The sequence below is a fragment of the Triticum urartu genome, chromosome 6, assembly GCF_003073215.2.
Source record: "Triticum urartu cultivar G1812 chromosome 6, Tu2.1, whole genome shotgun sequence".
NCBI lineage: Eukaryota > Viridiplantae > Streptophyta > Magnoliopsida > Poales > Poaceae > Triticum > Triticum urartu.
In genome coordinates, this window is record NC_053027.1 from 185,013,731 (window position 1) to 185,036,258 (window position 22,528).

At 47.0% G+C, this 22,528-nt stretch overlaps 1 pseudogene; it reads left to right on the forward strand.

The window, feature by feature from the left end:
- Window positions 1-21,144: 21,144 nt before the first annotated feature.
- Window positions 21,145-22,057, forward strand: LOC125517647 (annotated as a pseudogene).
- Window positions 22,058-22,528: the final 471 nt, after the last annotated feature.

The window sequence follows — 22,528 nt, forward strand, 5'->3', positions numbered from 1 at the left end:
CGGGCCCTCCTACCTCATGGCCGCCTCGCTTCTTCCTTGACGTCCACTCCAAGTCTCCTGGATCACGTTTGTTCCAAAAAAAGGTACTCGCGAAGGTTTCATTCCATTTGGATTCCGTTTGATATTCCTTTTCTATGAAACACTGAAATAGGCAAAAAATCAGCAATTTGCACTGGGCTTTAGGTTAATAGGTTAGTCCCAAAAATAATATAAATAAGGTATATTAAAGCCCATTAAACATCCAAAACAGATAATATAATAGCATGGAACAATCAAAAATTATAGATACGTTGGAGACGTATCAAAGACTCCAGGTCATCTTGCGCCGGTTCTTCTTCTTCTTCTTCTTCTTCACTCATTGGCTGGAAGTCAGATGTGGCCTAGTTGATCCCAATCAAAGCTCTAAATACAGCTTCATCATCTATAAGGGTCAAGGGATCAATATTAGGAGCAAAGGTGTACTTACGTGTTGGTGGAATAAGATCCACGTCATCATGAATGGGTGTTGATATTCTTGAGTTTTCTTTTGTGTAAGCCGCCTGATATTTTGACAAATCAGTCTCTGCATCTAGCTATTGGGGAACATAGAATGCAATTTAAAAGAAATTCATATGCTCATGCAAGATCTATCTAGGAGATGCATAGAAACGAGAGAGGGGAGAGTATGTCCACGTACCCTCGCAGACCGAAAGCGGAAGTGTTTGACAACGCGGTTGATGTAGTCGAACTTCTTGTCGTTCCGACCGATCAAGTACCGAATGTACGACACCTCTGAGTTCTACACACGTTCAGCTCGATGACATCCCTCGAACTCTTGATCTAGCAAAGTGTCGAGGGAGAGTTTTGCCAACATGATGGCGTGGTAACGGTGATGGTGAAGTGATTCGCGCAGGGCTTCGCTTAAGCAATACTTGAATATGACCATAGGCGTAAACTATGGAGGGGGGCACCGCACATGGCTAACAATGTTTGCTATGTGTTCTAGGCTCCCCCTCCCCACATATATATAGGTGGGAATGGGAGGGGAACAACCATGGGGCGCCCCAAGTAGGAGGAATCCTGCTTGGGGGGCTTGTCCAATTCGCCCCCCTTACCATCTTTTCCCGAGAGGGAAGGAAAGGGGAGAGAGTAGGGGAGGAAGGGGGAGGCCTAATTGCCTCCCCTTCATTCTCTCTTCCCCTTCCTATTTGGACAACATGGGGGGCGCAGCAACCCATGCTGGCTGCTGCGTCTCCCCTCTTGGCCCAATAGGTCCATATAGTTTGCCGGGGGTAGCCCGAAACCCCTTCCGGTGACTTGATACGTACCCGGTACCCCCGGAACACTTCCGGTGTCCAAATACTATCATCCTATATATGAATCTTTACCTCTCGACCATTTTTGAGACTCCTCGTCATGTCCGTGATCTCATCTGGGACTCCGAACAACATTCGATCACCAAATCATATAATACAAAATCGTCATCGAACGTTATGCGTGCGGACCCTATGGGTTCGAGAACTATGTAGACATGACCGAGACACCTCTCCGGTCAATAACCAATAGCGGAAACTGGATGCTCATATTGGTTCCCACATATTCTACGAAGATCTTTATCGGTCATACCATAATGACAACATACGTTATTCCCTTTGTCATCGGTATGTTATTTGCCTGAGATTCGATCATCGGTATCCTCATACCTAGTTCAATCTTGTTACTGGCAAGTCTCTTTACTCATTCCGTAATGCATCATCCCGCAACTAACTCGTTAGTTACATTGCTTGCAAGGCTTATCATGATGCGCATTACCGAGAGGGCCCAGAGATACCTCTCCGATACTCGGAGCGACAAATACTAATCTCGATCTATGCCAACCCAATAAACACCTTTAGACATACCTATAGAAAATCTTTATAATCACCCAGATACGTTGTGACATTTGATAGAACACAAGGTATTCCTCCGGTATCCGGGAGTTGCATAATCTCATAATCAAAGGAATATGTATATGACATGAAGAAAGCAATAGCAATAAAACTTAACGATCATTTTGCTAAGCTAACAGATGGGTCTTGTCCATCACATCATTCTCCTAATGATGTGATCCCGTTCATCAAATGACAAAACATGCCCATGGTTAGGAAACTTAACCATCTTTGATTAACAAGCTACTCTAGTAGAGGCTTACTAGGGACACGGTGTTTTGTCTTTGTATTCACACATGTATCTAGTTTCCATTTAATAAAATTCTAGCATGAATAATAAACATTTATCATGATATAAGGAAATATAAAATAATAACTTTATTATTGCCTCTAGGGCATATTTCCTTCATTCTCCCACTTGCACTAGAGTCAATAATCTAGTTCACATCGCCATGTGATTTAACATCAATAGTTCACATCTTTATGTGATTAACACCCACAGTTCACATCGCCATGTGACCAACACCCAAAAGGATTACTAGAGTCAATAATCTAGTTCACATCACTATGCGATTAACACCCAAAGAGTGAAGGAAATATGCCCTAGAGGCAATAATAAATTTGTTATTTATATTTCCTTATATCATGATAAATGTTTATTATTCATGCTAGAATTGTATTAACCAGAAACTTAGTACATGTGTGAATACATAGACAAAATGAGTGTCACTAGTATGCCTCTACTTGACTAGCTCATTATTCAAAGATGGTTAAGTTTCCTAGCCATGGACAAGAGTTGTCATTTGATGAACAGGATCACATCATTGGACAATTATGTGATTGACTTGACCCATCCGTTAGCTTAGCACTTTGATCGTTTAGTTTATTGCTATTTCTTTCTCCATAACTTATACATGTTCCTATGACTATGAGATTATGCAACTCCCGAATACCGGAGGAACACTTAGTGTGCTATCAAACGTCACAACGTAACTGGGTGACTATAAAGATGCTCTACACGTGTCTTCGATGGTGTTTGTTGAGTTGGCATAGATCGAGATTAGGATTTGTCACTCCGTGTATCAGAGAGGTATCTTTGGGCCCTCTTGGTAATGCACATCACTATAAGCCTTGCAAGAAATGTAACTAATGACTTAGTTACAAGATGTTGCATTATGGAACGAGTAAAGAGACTTGCCGGTAATGAGATTGAACTAGGTATTGAGATGCCGCCGATCAATTCTCGGGCAAGTAACATACCGATGACATAGGGAACAACATATGTTGTTATGTGGTTTGACCGATAAAGATCTTCATAGAATATGTAGGAACTGATATGAGCATCCAGGTTCCGCTATTGGTTATTTACCGGAGATGAGTCTCAGTCATGTCTACATAGTTTTCGAACCCGTAGGGTCCGCACGCTTAACGTTCGATGATGATCGGAATTATGAGTTTATGTGTTTTGATGTACCGAAGTTGTTCGGAGTCCTAGATGAGATCACGAACATGAAAAGGAGTCTTGAAATGGTTGAGACATAAAGATCGATATATTGGAAGGCTATGTTTGGACATCGGAATGGTTCCGCGTGAGTTCGGGCATTTACCGGAGTACCGGGGGGTTACCGGAACCCCCCGGGGAGTGTATGGGCCTTATTGGGCCTTAGTGGCAGAGAGGAGGAGGCGACCAAGGTGGAGGGCACCCCCAAGCCCAATCCGAATTGGGTGGGCCCCCTTTCCTTCCCTCTCTCTCCCCCTTCCTTCCTCTCCTACTCCAACTAGGGAAGGGGGAATCCTACTCCCATCGGGAGTAGGACTCCCCCCTTGGGCGCGCCATGAGAGGGCCGGTCCTCCCCCTCCTCCACTCCTTTATATACGGGGAGGGGGCACCCCATAGACACACAAGTTGATTGTTTAGCCATGTGCGGTGCCCCCCTCCACAGATTTCCACCTCGGTCATATCATTGTAGAGCTTAGGCGAAGCCCTACATCGGTAACTTCATCATCACCATCATCACGCCGTTGTGCTGACGAAACTCTCCCTTGACCTCAGCTAGATCTAGAGTTCGTGGGACGTCATCGAGCTGAACGTGTGCAGATCACGAAGGTGGCGTGCCTTCGGTGCTCGGATCGGTCGGATCGTGAAGACGTACGACTACATCAACCGCATTGTCATAACGCTTCCGCTTACGGTCTACGAGGGTACGTGGACAACACTCTCCCCTCTCGTTCCTATGCATCACCTAGATGGATCTTGCGTGTGCATAGGAATTTTTTTGAAATTACTGCGTTCCCCAACAGTGGTATCAGAGCCAGGTCTATGCGTAGATGTTATATGCACGAGTAGAACACAAAGGAGTTGTGGGCGCGTGTATATACATATTGCTTATTGTCACTAGTTGATTCTTGATTCAGCGGTATTGTTGGATGAAGCGGCCCAGACCGACATTACGCGTACGCTTACGTGAGATTGGTTCTGCCGACTTGCTTCGCACATAGGTGGCTAGTGGGTGTCTGTTTCTCCAACTTTAGTTGAATCAGATTCAACAAACAAGGTTCTTTCTGAAGATTCAATGGATGTTGTGGTTTTTGATGCGTAGGTAAGAACGGTTCTTGTTAAGCCCGTAGCAGCCACGTAAAACATGCAACAACAAAGTAGGGGACGTCTAACTAGTTTTTGCAGGGCATGTTGTGATGTGATATGGTCAGGATATGATGCTAAATTTTATTGTATGAGATGATCATGTTTTGTAACAGAGTTATCGGTAACTGGCAGGAGCCATATGGTTGTTGCTTTATTGTATGAAATGCAATCACCATATAATTGCCTTACTTTATCACTAAGCGGTAGCCATAGTCGTAGAAGAAATAACTGACGAGACGACAATGATCACTACTGCAGGATGCTACTAACGCGACACTACGATCAGAGATCCTTCGAGAAACTGTGTGCAATGCCATAATTGCAAACAGTGCTGTATGCAAACCGTCTGAAATGTGTAAAATGTTTGCGATGATGAATGCATCAAACACGGTTCAGGTTTTAGTTGTGTGTGTGATGAAGGGCATACGGTTCAGTTCAATGAACTGTTTGCGATGAGGAGGAACAAAAAACGGGCAGCCAGATAGAGGCATGTGCGATACACAACATATGGTTCACTCGGATGAACTATTTGTGATTAGGCAACACAAAAGAAACGGTCAGCCAGATCAAAGGTGTGTGCGATATACGGCATGCGGTTCACTCGGATGAATTGTTAGCATTGAGACATGAGAACAGAAACGGTTCAACTTAACAAGATGTGTGTGATACGCGAAAAACATGTCTGTAATCAGAAATGTGTCTGTAGACCGATAAGAACACAGACGGTTGCTGCTAATAGGACGTGTGTGTTCTGCGATGGGATTGCATACAGAACAACAACATATATATATACACATACACACTTATAAGGACATGCTTGCATAACCAAATTAAACATCCACTTACATAGGTGGCTACTACAACCATGGCATTTGCACACACCAAAATAAACTATTACATGCATAATTACATAGGTGGCTACTACACACATGACATTTCCACACACACCAATAAAGTAAACTATATATTACATGCATGATTAACTAGCATAAACGATCATCTGATCATCATCTACTTCTTGTGACGCTTGCTCTTCTTGTGGCTTGATCCGGGCTCGTCGATTTGGGTAACGAGGCACTTCCTCATCTCAATGATCCGCCTGTGCATCTCGTAGCATGTGTACACACTCTTGGCCATGAACCTAAGGTGAGGTTCATCCAGTTGCCGCATCCAGGCCTTGTGCCAGGATACGGGACTTGTTCTCTGGGCATCCTGCTTCATCTTTTCGTAGTAGGGGTCGATGATGGCCGAGGCAAGTTCGACCAGGGAGTCCTACTTCGTGCCGCCCCAGACCTTGTAGTGGTCACGGATTTCGACAAGGTTCTTGCAGGCCAGGCCCGTAATGCTAAGCACTTTTACATCGTCTTTGGTATCCACCGTGGCGAACTTGTAGTCGGTCCTGTTGACAAACCGACCGCAAGGCTCTGTGGCCATGCAGTAGTGGTAGATGAGGACATGATGGTGCACGCACAACTAGGCGATGACAACCTTCTGATCTATGCCGGGACGATCGGCGATGTACTGGAGGTCGATGCCGACAACGTTGTACTTGTCTCCAGAAAGCAACTGCTCAACGCTATTGATGTAGTCGTTCACCACGGCCGGCTCGATGGTATACACCACCGAGAGATCCGTCTCCCTCGCGTGGGTCTCCACTCTATGCTCGCCAAACTCCATTGGAGTGCCGTCGGACATCCCCTCTCTATGTGTCGTCGTGGGTGTGCTTGTTGTGTTATGGTGCGCGATCGAAAGGTTGAAGAGGCTAAGGTTATAATGGCCGCAGGAATTAAAGGGGAAGCCGGACAGCCAGGAATATTGGCAGGCCCTGATGGTAGTTCTAATTTGCAGCGCATAACTCCGGCGTGCCGCATGTAACTGCATCGCGTGGCAACGTGCGCGGCGCAACCGCATGCATACGGGCCCCCCGACATGATTGTGTGCACGCCCAACCGTTGGCAGAGCGTGCGCGGAAGGACGCGAGCCGAGCGCTCCGCGGTTGCCTCAACGGCAAGCAACCATGTATATATGCATATAGTAGTTGAATACGCAAGGAAAAGCTGTCTATAAGCCGAGCACACCGATGGAGGCGAGCAGAGCGCGCCGTGACGCCTAACGACGAGCACATCGCGTTGCGGCGCCTAACAGCGGGATAGACCTTCATTCAAGCCAATCAAAATAAGACTGGAACGGACAGTTCTGTATTGAGCAAAGGGATCGCACATGTCTGTATTGACTGGAACGAGAATGCAATAGCAAAATCAGAATTAAGGCCACGATGATGCAATCGCAGTGGTGGTTACAGGAGTAAAGAAGAAAGATGCATCCATAAACGTATGACCTCCTCCTCCTCAACTTAGTGCACCGGCCGGGCCACCAACCGGTGGCTAAGGAGCGCCTGCTTGTGTGGCGAGGTCAAGGTGCTTTTCAACTAAGGCATCCAAGGCTTCCAGCCGGCTGAAGAAGGCCAATGTCATAGCTTCCTCACTGGCCTTGTAGATACCTATGTACACGATCCGTTCGTACACATGGATGTGTAGGTCGACGGTTTCTTGCAGGGCGAGGTGCCTCGTGGCGAGCGCGGCCTCCAGTGCTTCAAAGAGGTTCTGACCATGGAGGCCGATTAGGGTGGCAGGCAATGAAGAGCTCGAGCGCGCAGGCTGGAGGAGTACGACATTGTCGTCCGTGAGCTTCTTGACGACGGTGAACCTATTGGTGCTGCGAATGATCATCTGGTCCAACTAAGAGTCGTAGCTGGCGTCGACGGCGGCCATCCACCAGCCGGTCTCCAACACCGTATGGAGACGATCCATGGTGCCATGCCGCAGGCCGGTGTCGTGGATGCTTATTAGTGTAGGTGCTTAGGCAAATGCTTAGGTGCATACGACGTGGTAGATGCATTGGAATGAACGGGTGCCTTTATATGAATGCAAACTGCGTTGCATTCACATAGTGTTGCCTCTTTTCCCGGTCCTCCCATTACTTCCCTCATGCATTCACACGATGATAATTGAAGGAGGATGCATCATTTCCCATTAAACATTTTGGGAACCACTACCCTCTCCCTCATCTACATTAAATCTGTATCGGGAACTACGCCGCCCGCTGTCAAATCGAATAGTATTGTGCCGCCCCGCTACTGATTCACACGGGCCATCCAAAAGAACCGTTTGTGTTCAAGAGACGCACAAATCCTTCTCTCACTTTGCATATGGGTGTTCTATATGAAACCATCATGCTTGTTGTGAGAAGCTCTGGTTTGTGAGAAGCATATACCCAAACCTGGCCCAAACGGGACAAAAACTTTAGCACGGCATGTTGATGCCCCTCCATGATAGCATGCCAAGTTTCATGAATTTCAGACGAGTTTTGGATTTACTAGAATTTAAAAACCAGGTATCTCAATGTTTGCGGCCGAGTGACGGTGGCAGGGTGTTTGACATTCATTCCAATTTCTTGCATGGGACCTAAGCATGCACCAAGGACCAAATATTTGATTTTTCAACCAACTTATATGCATTGGAGCATGTCCATGTAGTTCAAATTTGAATATGCACATAAATGCATTGAAAACTCACTTAATGCATAAAAATGTCCAAACGAACCCCGAAAAATCACAAAAAATAACACAACACTCCTGTTGTTCTATGTTGACATGATTAAAAATTTGAAAGCAATTAGAAGCAATGGATATCGTTTCGCATCCAAAGTTGGGGCGTTCCCTACCGAAACCATCATGCTTGTCATGAGAAGCTCTGATTTGTGAGAAGCATATACCCAAACCTGCCCCAAGTGGGACAAAAACTTTACCACGCCATGTTGATGCCGCTCCATTATAGCATGCCAAGTTCCATGAATTTCAGACGAGTTTTGGATTTACTAGAATTTAAAATCCAGGTATCTCAATGTTTGCGACCAAGTGACGGTGGCACGGTGCTTGACATTCATTCCCATTTCTTGCATGGGACCTAAGCATGCACCCAAGGACCAAAGATTTGATTTTTCAACCAATTTATATGCACCAGAGCATGTGCATGTAGTTCAATTTTGAATTATGCACATAAATGCATTAAAAACTCACTTAATGCATAAAAATGTCCAAACAAACCCCGAAAAATCACAAAAAATAACACAACACTCCTGTTGTTCTATGTTGACAGGAGAAAAAATTTGAAAGCAATTAGAGGCAATTGATATCGTTTCGCCCCAAAGTTGGGGCGTTCCCTACCGGAACCATCATGCTTTTTGTAAGAAGCTCTGGTTTGTGAGAAGCATATACCCAGACCTGCCCCAAATGGGACAAAAACTTTACCACGACATGTTGATGCCGCTCCATGATAGCATGCCAAGTTTCATGAATTTCAGATGAGTTTTGGATTTACTAGAATTTAAAAACCCAGTATCTCAATGTTTGCGGCCGAGTGACGGTGGCACGATGCTGGACATTCATTCCCATTTCTTGCATGGGACCTAAGCATGCACCCCAAGAACAAAGATTTGATTTTTCAACCAATTTATATGCATCGAAGCATGTGCATGTAGTTCAAATTTGAATTATGTGCATAAATGCATTGAAAACTCACTTAATGCATAAAAATGTCCAAACGAACCCGAAAAATCACAAAAAATAACACAACACTCATGTTGTTCTATGTTGACATGAAATTTTTTTTGAAAGCAATTAGAGTCATGGATATCATTTCGTCCCCAAAGTTGGGGCGTTCCCTACCGAAACCATCATGCTTGTTGTGAGAAGCTCTGGTTTGTGAGAAGCATATACCCAAACCTGCCCCAAATGGGACAAAAACTTTACCATGCCATGTTGATGCCGCTCCATGATAGCATGCCAAGTTTCATGAATTTCAGACGAGTTTTGGATTTACTAGAATTTAAAAACCAGGTATCTCAATGTTTGCGACCGAGTGACGGTGGCAGGGTGTTTGACATTCATTCCCATTTCTTGCATCGGACCTAAGCATGCACTCAAGGATAAAGATTTGATTTTCCAACCTATTTATATGCACTGGATCATGTGCATGTAGTTCAAATTTGAATTATGCACATAAATGCATTGAAAATTCACTTAATGCATAAAAATGTCCAAACGAACCCTGAATAATTCCAATTCTTTTTATGATCATTGCAGATAAAAGGTCTAGCAATTCAAACACCGTCTATGGCCGCTGTGATCCCATTATGTAATTCAAATCAAGACGAAAAATCAAGTAGATCCCACACAGTTTATTATAACCAACCATGTGAGATGCAACACAAAATATCTTTGGACCGTGTCTGAATAAGGGACCGTGTCTGATGACACTTTGCGTGCCAGTTTTTTGGCTGAAGCGATTCCAAATTTTCGGCTTCCGTGGAAATATCTACCTCCCCGCCCCCTCCCCCTTACCAAAAGCCACATTTACCCCCTTTCCGCCTTCCTTTCCAAGTTGAAACCTTCACTCCTTGCTTGCAGCATCGCCGCCTCCTCGCCAGCAACCCTCCTTCACGCTGCTCGGCCTCGCCTATCCAGGCATGTAATCCACATCCGACCCCCATCCTCCTCCTCCTTCCACAACCCACATGCCCGACCGCCGACGCGAGCGCGACACCTTCCACCCAAATCACCGACCCCTCCACCAAATAAGCGCCGGCCTAAACCATGGTGCATGAAGTATAGCCAAGACCTCAAGGAGCATTTGGCAGTAGAGAAGCAAATCACGGCCGCACGCACAGATGAGGTCGCGATGGCTACCATTCGTGCCGACCCCCAGATCCTGGAGGAGCACCTCGCCATCGAGGCCACCGTTGATGCCTCACAGGCCAACGCCGCGACGCGAGTGGCTGCTTTAAACAATAGTTCGCGGCGGTTTCTCGAGGCCACCATCGGTGCCTTCGACAAAGACTACGAGGTGTTTTCTCAGCGTGCACGTGCTTACCTCATCTCGAGAGCCAGCAGGTTGGTGCCCGGAGCGGCTCAAGCAACTCACCACTACAACGAGGGCACCCATGATGCAGAGGCCTCGCCATCTTCCATGTCCAAGGAGCCAATCGTCATCGATATCTTCGACAATGAGGAGTAGCATGTCTTATTGGCTCACTATAAGGACCCATGCTCAGTTTGCTAGCTACTATCTTTCCTTAACAAATTCTAGTGAATTGTGCTATCTACTTTCACCATGCAATCTTCTACTATAGTGTATATGTTCTATATGTCTTGCAATGTGGTGTTCAATTAACTTCTTGGTTCAATTCTGCAAATGTGATGTTCAATTCTTCAGGGTGCAATATTTCCAAGTTGTTAAGTATGATTGGTTTGGTTAACTGTCTGATCTTCTATTATGAGTATGTTATATTGTTCAATTGGTGTTTAGTTAACTTCTTGGTTCATTTGTTGTGGCTTGGTTCACTTGTGTGGTGTTTAGTTAACTGCTTGGTTCAATTCTGCAATGTGATGTTCAATTGTTGTGGCTGCATTCTCTTATTGTATACCATGTGAGGAATAAATTGAATTTGGCTATACTAAATACATGAGAAACAAATACAATTGCTATATTTCCAAGTTGTTAAGCATGCTTGGTTTGGTTAACTGTCTGATCTTCTATTAGGAGTATGTTATATTGTGCAATGTGGTGCTTAGTTAACATTTGGTTCATTTGTTGTGGTGTTTAGTTAACTGCTTGGTTCAATTCTGCAATGCGATGTTCAATTGATGTGGCTGCATTCTCTTATTCTATACCATGTGGGGGATAAATCGAATTTGGTTGTACTAAATACATGAGAAACAAATACAATTGCTATATTTGCAAGTTGTTAAGCATGCTTGCACTACAAAAAAAAGACACATCCGTGACATTTTGGGCCGAACGAATTTATTTTCTATCATACATATGACACTTCTATGACGATAATTGTGACAAAACCCGGTATCATCATAGATGTGGTGGGCTCCTACTTCTATGACAAAAAATCATGACAGAAAATGGGCTTTTCGTCCCGGGCAGGCCGGAGACACGGCTGCATGACATTCTTTGGGCCGTCCATGACGGAAAAAACCATGGTAGAAGTGAGGGGGAGGAAAATTTCAGGGAGTTCCCGGTTACGGTGGGAGGTCGGGGCCAAGCGATGCGCGTTTCTCTCGTACACGTACGCGCATGTGTGCGAGGCGTTGGCTCTAACTGAACCCGAGCGAGGCGTTGGGCTCAAACTGAACCCGAGCGATTGCACTGCAGGCTACGCGTTACTGAACCCGAGCGATCGATCGATGGCTGTTAACTGAACCCGATCGAGCGATTCCTTCGCTACTGGTACTAACTGAAGCCGATCGATGCTGCCTCTGGGATGAACAGTGAGCGTTGTGGGGGGGGGGGGGTGGATGAACAGTGAGCGGTGGCGTTGCCTCTGGATGAACAGGACCCCGTGGTGTGGTGGAGGGCTGGATGAACAGTAGACGGTGGAGGGGTGCCCGCGGAGGGGTGGTTGAACTGGACCCTGTGGTGTGGAGGGCTGGATGAACAGTAGACGGTGGAGGGGTGGTTGAACAGTAGCCGGTGGAGTAGTGCGCGGTGGAGGCTGGATGAACAGGAGCCCATGGAGGCTGGAGGAGGTCGACGGTAGCCCATGGAGGCTGGAGGAGGTCGACGGTGGAGATGAACAGTATCCCATGGAGTCCCGTTTCGCAGTACGCCACACCCCTCCCGATGAACAGGACCCCGTTTCGACCGTGGCGCTCCAACACAAGTCCGTTTCGTCCGTTTTGCGGTACGCCACACCCCTCCCGATCAACAGGACCCCCGTTTCGACCGTAGGAGGTCTGTTTCCTCCGTTTTGCGGTACGCCACACCCCTCCCGATCAACAGGACCCCTGTTTCGACCATAGGAGGTTCGTTTCCTCCGTTTTGCGGTACGCCAGACCCCTCCCGATCAACAGGACCCCGTTCCAAACGTAGGAGGTCCGTTTCCTCCGTTGTGCGGTACGCCAGGCCTTGTTTCCATCGCCTGTTCCGTCCAAGCCCTCCCGATGAACACGACCACGCATTCCATTTCGACCCAGCCGGTTGGCTCCCACGCGTTCCGTTGCCTCCCGATGAACATGACACATTCTGTTGCCTCCCCATGAACACGACGCATTCCGTTGCCTCCCCATGAAGACGACGACGATGTTGTTTCTCTGTTTCGACCCAGCCATGTACATGAGCCCTGGTCGTACGTATGCGCGAGTAGGCGTTTGAGACCCCACCCGCATGTACACATACGTGGCCGTATTTTCTTTCTTGCACCCTGGCCGCTGTACGTACGTGTACATGCTACGTGCGCGCCTCTACTACGACACGTACGTGCCTCTACTACGACACGTGCGCGCCTCTACATCCACCAGTATATATGTACGTACACGTTCGCGACCAGAATGACAACGCTACGTATGCTTCGACCAGGTGGGTCCTGACTGTCAGGCACTTCCTTGTCTGCGAATATGTAGCTGGTGGGTCCCAGTAGTCAGGGGGGCGAATCGTTTTTTTCCCGGACGCACTTCCTTGCGTGCGAAGATGTAGCTGGTGGGTCCCAACAGTTAGGGGCAAACATTTTTTTCATGAAATATGGTGGCCCGTCCGGTGGGTCCCCGCTATCAGGTGGAGGAATAATTATTTTGCATGTAATAAGGAGGTACTTCCTTGCTGCGGCCATGGACCCAGCTGTCAACCTCTCCACGTACGGTCCATGTCCGATGGAAGGCGTTCCTTGACCATGTTGACCACGCTGCGCCGAGAGCACCAGGGCGGTGGACGACGGCGAGGCCTAGGAAGGGGACGACGCGGAGCCGGGGAAGACGCGACAGTGGATGCTCACGCGTAGAGGAGTACGAGGGTTCACTGGTTCGCTGCGGTGTGAGGCTGCCATCGCCGCAGAATAACAGGGGTGTGGGTGAGTAGAGGGGTGGCCTGGCCAGCGATGGGAGCAGTAGGGGGTGTTGAGGCATCTGCCGCATCGCAGCCGGCCACGGGAGGCAGGAGCACGAGGCACAACCGGCGCTGGTTTGGGTGGCTGGAGCAAGAAGACCAGAGGTTGAAGAAGAACTATGACCGTTGGATGGACATCGTACGGTCACTGGAGCTAGAATCATGCATATTGACTAAGTTGACAAAGCGCTCCATCCCCGTCAACTTAGTAGGCCCACAAGTCAACCTGCCACTATACTGGGTCCCAGCTAACGGGGGGAGTGTTCATTTTTTGTGTGTAATAAGGAGGCACTTCCTTGCGTGTGAAGATATAGCTGGTGGGTCTGAGCTATCAACGGCGGTAATGTTTTTTTCGCGAAATACAGAGGCCCTTTCGGTGGGTCCCTGATGTCAGGTGGAGGAATCATTATTTTGCGCGTAATAAGGAGGCATTTCCTTGTGTGAGGCCATGGACCCAGCTGTCGGCCTCTCCACGTACAGTCCACTTCAGATGCATGTCGGTCGTTGACCAGGTTGACCAGGCCGCGCCGAGAGCACCAGGGCGGTGGACGACGGCGAGGCCTAGGAAGGGAACGACACGAAGGCAGGGAAGGCTCGACAGTTGTTTCCCACGCGGAGGGGAGTACGACTGTATCAGGGTTTACTGGTTCGTCTGCCATCGCCGGAGAATAACAACAGGTGTGGGTGAGTAGAGGGATGGCTAGGCCAGCAATGGGAGTACGATGGGGCGGTGAGGCCTGTGCGGCAGCATAGCCGGCCGCGAGGAGGAGGGAGCAGGCAGTCCCGCCGACGCTTGTTTGAGCGGCTGGAGCAGGAAGAGCAGAGATTGAAGAAGCACGATGGCCATTCGATGGACATCCAACAGTCACTGCTTGTGCATCAACCTTTTTTTAGGAAAGCCTCAAATCTGTGGAAAATAGCATACAGCCCATCTGCCATTATTTCTAATAATTTATAGCCCATTTGCTAATTCTTAAGGTTTTTTTGGAGCCCATATTCTTTTTGTTAGCATTATAGCCCATATTATGGCCACGGTTAAAAAATTATACGAAATTTTGCATATTTCGGTGCGGTCCGAACTGTTTTTAATCCCGAAATTTCGACTCACATTCAAACTGATTTTAAAAATAAATGTATATCAATATAAAATCCAACAAATTCTCCACGCATAAAAATTAATGTAATTTAAAATCTCGAAATGAAAAAAAGATATTTGAAACTAATTGCCGGTTTGATGTGTTTTAAAAATGTACAACCCATTTATCATTACTGATAGGCCATTTTCTCGGCCAGCCGAATTAAGCTCTCCTCGTCTTGAAAGATTTGCAGCCCAACCGGCCTGACAAAGCGACTTACTTGGCAAATCACAAAAAAACTAGGCTGTGGCCGTGGACCCAGCTGTCAGCCTCTCCACATACAGTACTCTTCCGATGGAAGTCAGTCATTGACCACATTGACCACGCCACGCCGAGAGCACCAAGGCGGTGGACGACGGCGAGGCCTAGGAAGGGGACGACGCGGAACCGGGGAAGACGCGGCAGTGGATGCCCACGCGGAGAGGAGTACGAGGGTTCACTGGTTCGGCTGTGGCGTGAGGCTGCCGTCGCCGCAGAATAACAGGGGTGTGGGTGAGTAGAGGGATACCCTGGGCCAACGGTGGGAGTAGTAGGGGGCGGTGAGGCCTCCGCGGCATCACAGCCGGCCACGAGAGGCAGGAGCACGCGGCACGACCGGCGCTGCTTTGGGCGGGTGGAGCAAGAAGACGAGAGATTGAAGAAGAATGTCGGCAGTTGGATGTAAATCCAACGCCTTCTTAGGCTTCGACCTACTGGCCCACATGTCAGCCAGTCCATTTGTTTTTTTAGTCCATTTGGTGGGCTGGGTGAAACAATGATGTAGCATCTATGCAGCCCGTTTAAATCCCATTTGCATTTTTCTCGAAATCCGCGGACTTGCTGGGCTGGGTGAAAATATCATGTTGGGATAGACGGAGAAATGTTATAAAAACATAAACACATGATTGCACGTCAGTAAAATCTTTGCAAGCTTATGTACGCAATCACTAGGAGTTAACTTGCCAAGTTATATATAAACAATTATTATTATTATTTTGTAAGAACTTTCAACTTACGAAATAAAATATCATTTTAATTTGATGAGTTAATAGTACGTGGGGTATTATTATTTTTTAGGCTAGACGTGGGACAGTTGATTTGGTTCTAGGGGAAAGTACTGGGAGAAAACTCAGTTTACATCGAAAAAGAAAGTGGGAGAAAATTCAGAGACCTGCTGGGTCCACCTGAGGAGGGGAATATGTTGGGAGGAAGGAGATTCAAAGCATGGCAGCCGAGTGAACTAGTTTTTTTTACGGACAAGTGAACTAGTTTACATACATAAGAAAATAGCCACTAAAAAAGCAATCAGGTTAATGGGTTCTTAAAAGAAATATTTCGGACAAAACAGATAATTACGACACATAGGCTAATGCATGAAACACTCAGATGATAAAGGTGCTTATAAACAGATAAAGTACAACATCTAGACCTTCCTGGCACGCTTGATCATGACGCTGCGGCTGTCCGTGTACTCGTCAGTTACGGGAAGCAGACACGCCCTCATGTCCAAGATCTTCCTGTACATGTCGTAGCATCCGTATGCCTCCTTGGCCGCGTAGGTTATGTAGGCTAGATTCAAAGGTACCTCCCACGTGTTCAAGTCGTCTTCTTTCATGTTGGCGTATCAGGGGTCGATGATGGTCTCAGCGAGGTCAACCAAGGAGTCCTTCTCCTGCCCGTTGCTGATGACTTGTATTGCTTCTGGATGTCGAGAAGCTTGTTGCACCAGATGGCCGAATCGTCGTGTTCTTCCTTCTCTCCACCGTAGCAAAGGTGCAGTCGCCGCTGCCGATGAAATGAGCGAATGCTCCAGAACTTGGTGGAGCCATAGGACTGAGGCGAGGCAGAGCTTCACCGAGTCCGTATCGTTGGTGTACATCACATTCAACTTGGTGCAGCCATAGGACTGAACGGCGAACTCAAAGGGGAACTCCTTGCTGAAGTCCATATCCAGCAGGCTCACCCCTCGGATCGCCATTGGAGTCTCTTCGAGTGAACGAGTGTGTAGGCGGTGGCGGTAGTTCGTTTTTCAGCTCTTGGGGAACTGGATTGAACAGTAAGCTGAGTGTGTACAGGCGACAACAGTTACTACCCCTCCCTCGTCCACCGCACGCCCGGCAGAAGATGCACCCTCGGCCACACGTCGGTTCACGAGCGGGTCTGTATTGGTACTGTAATAACAGGAGTTAGTGGTCACTTTACTTAAATTTAATTAGCTTTAATAGAAATTTATAATTAAAACAAGCAATGCATTCGCTCGTTCTATCAGTGCCACAGGATCAACATGCACAACAATTAGAATTATTATTCTCAGGACACACATGATCAGCACATTTGTCGCACTTTCACAAAGATAATACTACCAAGTTTGAACTGTTTGTTATGGTTGTTGTCCTCTGCATCATCATGTCGTGTTTCCAGCTTGCAAGATTCAGAACCAACAAATAAGATCCAAATAATAAGTACAACAAAGATGCCTACACATCTCATTGATTCCCAGCTTGCAAGATTCAGAACCAACAAATAAGATTCAAATAATAAGTACAACAAAGATGCCTACACATCTCACTGATTCCCAGCTTGCAAGATTCAGAACCAACCCATTAGAGCCTTTTGATAAAGTGAATATCGGGATTAAATCCATCTTGGCTAGCCATGTCATACAATCGAAGAACTTGGCGAATGCTCTTGACCGTTACAACATCTGTAGTTGAGTATTCCTGTTTGCACATCATGTTTGCACAACACAAACAAGGAGATAGGAGAGCATGATTTCGCTTTAATAGCGGCCTCCTTGAACTCAACCTCCAGCTCTACTTGGATGAGGTCTGCCTGGAGTTCCATGATTCAATTCATGCACCTTTTCTGTAGTTCACCTGAAATGAAGCAAAGATTGCATCATTCAGCTAGCAAGAAGTACTTGCTCTTATGAGCTGCAGGTTCTTCTTTAGTAGTTGCACTAAAATTGAGGAACATTAAGGTTGGCTGTCCGGCTCATGTAAGGTGCAACTATAATTTTCTTATCCTTTTGTGCAGTTCCACTAAAATAAAGTGGCATTGTGGTGACAGTGACGACTCCATCTTGCAAAGGCTAATAAAATGTTGCACAAGATTACCAGCAGAACTTGACGGAGATTTTGGAAACTCCAATCACCATTTTGTGTAGTTCCACCAAAATTGAGAGATGTTGCCCACGTGACATTTTAGTTGAACTGCACAAGACACTCATTCAAAAAAAAGTGTTTTGTGCAGTTCACCAAAAGGTCACAATAGCAACAAGGTGAAATGGATATCCCTATCCGCACAAAAAGATAGAAAGTAAACAGTTGCTGGTCAATAAGAATATATGAAACATATACAAAATGAAAAGAAGCATCTTAATTATGTTCATGGCAATCACGCAAGGACAGTAGAAATTTTAAAACGTTAGCAATGCTTCATGTTACCAGAAGCATTACGATCAACAATGAGATTCCTCAAATATGGGATTACTTTAATGGTGGCATTTCTTGTTTACCAGACACAGTAAATCAACAGCAGCTAAAGAGTTGGTTTAAGGGCATGGGATCGTGGGGACAACAGGACACTCAGCAGCGTAAAGGAGCAACTTACTTATCATACTGGGGGAAACAGCAGGAGTGCCATTTGTAACACAGTTTAATTGCATCTTATCACTGGAGGCATTAGATTAACAATAACACTGGTTAGACATGTCCCTAAGGTAACAGTGTGATCGCTTCATTTTACATGCGCCCTTACATTAACAACAACAAAAGGTTGGTATAAGGACATGCGATAGTGGACGCATCAGCACAATGTACCTACAAGGAGGCATAAAGTGGTGATGCCGAGTTTGTTCATGCTATGTGAGGGCAGCAAACCTAATCCTGGAGACCATGTACTATGTGAGGGCAGCAAATCTAATCCTAGAGACCTTTTACTATGTGAGGGCAGCAAATCTAATCCTGGAGACCTTTTACTATGTGAGGGCAGCAAATCTAACCCTGAGACCTTTTACTATGTGAGGGCAGCAAATCTAATCCTGGAGACCTTTTACTATGTGAGGGTAGCAAATCTAACCCTGAGACCTTTTACTATGTGAGGGCAGCAAATCTAATCCTGGAGACCTTTTACTATGTGAGGGTAGCAAATCTAATCCTGAGACCTTTTACTATGTGAGGGCAGCAAATCTAATCCTGAGACCTTTTACTATGTGAGGGCAGCAAATCTAATCCTGGAGACCTTTTACTATGTGATGGCAGCAAATCTAATCCTGGACATACTCTGTTGACTTGTCCACCAGCCGCCACTTTCTATCCTTTTTTCAACCAATAATAGATCTGTTCCTTATCCAGCTTGTACTGCGTTTTCCCATTATTTCCCTTTTCAACCAAGAGACCGGTTGGGTATCCGGTCTCTACTACTTTCACCATATTATTTCCTCTTTGAATCAAGTCCTAGATTCATGCTACAACTCCCCCCCCTTTCTTCGTTGTTTGAACAAAGCACTAGATTCGAATGCATGAAGTAGTTTTACCTCTAATAATACTAAAAAATTAGGTGGCTTTGGAAGAGATGATGGGAGTAGAAAAAGATGCACATGCAGACACGTGGGGAGCTGGGGCAGTAGAGCAAGGCCGCTTTCGAAGAACTTATACCTGAGGGTCACCGGGATGTCGGCGGCGGCAGGTCGGATCTGCGGACAATACGACAGGGAGGAAGAAGGGTCGGAGGACCTCCCGAGCCGGCGCTGTGTCGGAGAGAACAGCACGGGCAGAGGATCGGGCCCCTCCGGCAGTTGTGGGTTTCCTCCCTCGGCAGTGATGATCGCGTGAACGATGCCTGCGGTCGCCAGCACCGTCTGGAAACGCTGCACGGTGCGGGGCCACAGGCCGGTGGATTGGATGATTTGGCACAGCCGACTGCCACTCGCGTCCATCGCCTCCATAGGTGCTTGTGGCTTCTGGTCACTTGGTCTTGGATTGGAGTGAGCAGTGTTGCACAGAGACTTGGGAGTAGATGGATTGGAGTGGTGGGGCTATAGTAGCAAGTAGTTGAACGTACTAGTACAATAGTGGGCTCACATAACAATTTTGTCTCATGCAAGAGCCTGGCTATATGTGTGCTCCAATGTTCGCAACTGCAACGTTTGGTTTGCGCTTGGCTCTTCGCCTCTTCGAGAAGACGAACAATGATGTTACTACTACCGCTTCTACAGTGTCGAATCCACTGCTGCATGTCTGTCCACCGCGAGCGGGATGGATAGCTTGTTGTAGAAGTACTACTAAGAAAAAGCCTGTCCTCGTTTGCGAGCAACCACGTGCATGGGGTGAGGGAGAAGGCGTGTAGTAAAATCAAGCTTCTCCTCGTTGTACGAGTTGACGCGACACATCATAGCACTGGCCACACATGCTTGCCTCTAAACTTGGCTAAAAGACCCGCAGTGTACAATATATTTGCTACAACCTCTAACATTTACCCACCACAAATTAAAATATATGTGGTCGTATGCATCGTTCTGATGCAGAGGCCGGGGAGTCCCCCCTTTTTGAAAAAATACAAATTAAAATATATATTCCCATCTTTACCGGGTGAGCGTGCAAACTACAATCACCAGGGTTTTAGGTAGGGCCAGAAGACTATTTTATTTAAAAAAACTTCGAGACGGCCACATAGCATGGAGCCGAACCCAACGATTTTAAGCTTACATGCATGGTACATGCTATCCTAGACTACTCTACACATGAAACTGCCACACGAGCGTCCGGACTACGCTTGGCTCTACCCCTCTTCGGGAAGTCAAACAATGATGGAGTACTACTGCACTGGAGGAGTATTACAGTACGCTTCTGGCCATCTGACACCGATTGAACTGATGCATGTCCACCACACGGGAGGGAGAGCATGTAGCGAAAGCTTCTCCTAGTCTTGCCAGCCACCACGCTCATGGGCGAGGGAGGGACGCTCCTGCCTTTGCGTGTATGACAGGTGGGCCCGACAGGTGTGTGGCCAACCTGTCATACAGCCAAAGGCAGGTGCAATTAAGTCCGCGAGGGAGAGGATAATCAAACTTCTCATTGATGTACGAGTTGACGCGACACATCAAAGCACTGCACTTGATATATTTCAATAATTTGCGTTTACCGATGCATTAATTACAACGCATGCATGCATGCCGTGACTCTCCTTTTGATACTCCCTCCGGTCCTTTTTACTCTGCATATTAGGTTTGTCTGAAGTCAATCTCATCCAACTTTGACCAAATTTATACAAAAAACTTATTAACATTCTCATAACAACATATTTATTATTAGATCCATCTCGAAATATATTTTCATATTATATTTATTAGATGTTAATATTTTTAATATAAATTTGGTCAAACTTAGCAAACTTTGATTTCAGACAAAGCTAATGTGCGGAGTAAAAAGGACCGGAGGGAGTACTTGCATGTGTTGATTTAATGCACCTTGAAGTAGTATAAAATATGTGATGGTAAAGCTTTGTAATACCCCGGCCCAAGTCGAGAGATGGTTGTGCACGAGGAGGGCGAGATCATGCAGACCGAACAGGACCCGATGATGCAGCTCTCTAAGGTCTCGATGGACCTCACCGTGCTCCACTGCCCCTTGTACCTCCGCCCCTTGACGCCTCCAGTGTATGAGGTTCGAATACACCTCGTCCGTTCGGCTGATTGAGCAAGGTGTAGGTTTCTTGATTGATGTGCTATTCGATTGATTTCTGTAGTGCAAGGGAGGGCACCTGGCCTGTGCGGACTGCCGCGTCGAGCGCCCCGGGAACCAGCGGCAGTGCCAGAAGTGCGAGCGCGGCGGTGGCTTCGACGTGCGGAACACGGCGGTGGACTCCGTCCTTTCGTCGGTGAGGGTGGAGTGCCCGCACGAAGGCTGTAGGCTCTACGTTACTTACCACAAGCTTGCTGATCACCAAAGCGTGTGTCCGCTCGCGCCATGCAAATGCCCCGGGCCCGTCTGCGGCTACGAAGGCCCGCCGCCGGCGCGCTACCACCACATCAGCAACGCGCATCCCATGCCCATGCACAGGATCTAGTACGGCAAGGTGCTCCAGCTGCAAGTGCCACTATCGGAGCCACGGCTCTTGCTGTTCGCGGAGGAGGACCGCCGCGCATTTTTCTTGGTCGGCGGCGTGCTCAACATCGGCGCGCCTATCGCCGTGTCGGTCGTCTGCATCAGAGCGGGGGCGTCCCCACTGCCGCACTACGTGGCCAAGCTATGGGCGATCGGCCCGCCGGGGGAGCCCAAAGGCACGACTGACGCCGTCACGGTGGAAATGGAGGTGACAAGCAGCAAGGATCCAGGCGACATCGACGTGCAGGAGCTGACCTTCTTGACAGTTCCACCCAAGCTGCTGGCCGGGGCTAAGCTTGTGTCCCTCCACATTCAGATTGACAAGCTCACATCCTAAATGTTTCTACAGTGCCTTCTGTTTATCTTAGTAATATTCTAATATAGGGATAACCTTGGTCTACTTTAGCTTAAGAAATGGTGGGTTTTGGTGGCGATGCAGCAATTACTTCGACATCAGATCAGTAATTTCCAACAGTCAAACAAATATTTTTGTGTCTGTTGGATATAAAGTTCCTTTGGGTAAGAAGTACTACTTGTCATCAAAATGGATAAAAGGAGATGTATGTAGACGTATTTTAGTTCTAGATACGTCCCTTTTTATCCATTTTGATGACAAGCACTCCCTCCGTTCCACAATACATGCCTTCCATTTGTCAAAATATAGATGTATCTAGACATGTTTTAGTATATAGGTACATCCATGATAGAGCTAATCGGATGGTTGAGAACACTAAAATTCAGAGCTACAGATGCGTGTGTGACTCCCAGATGCAGAGGCTGGGGGTCATCATCCTCCTTTTCGAGAAAA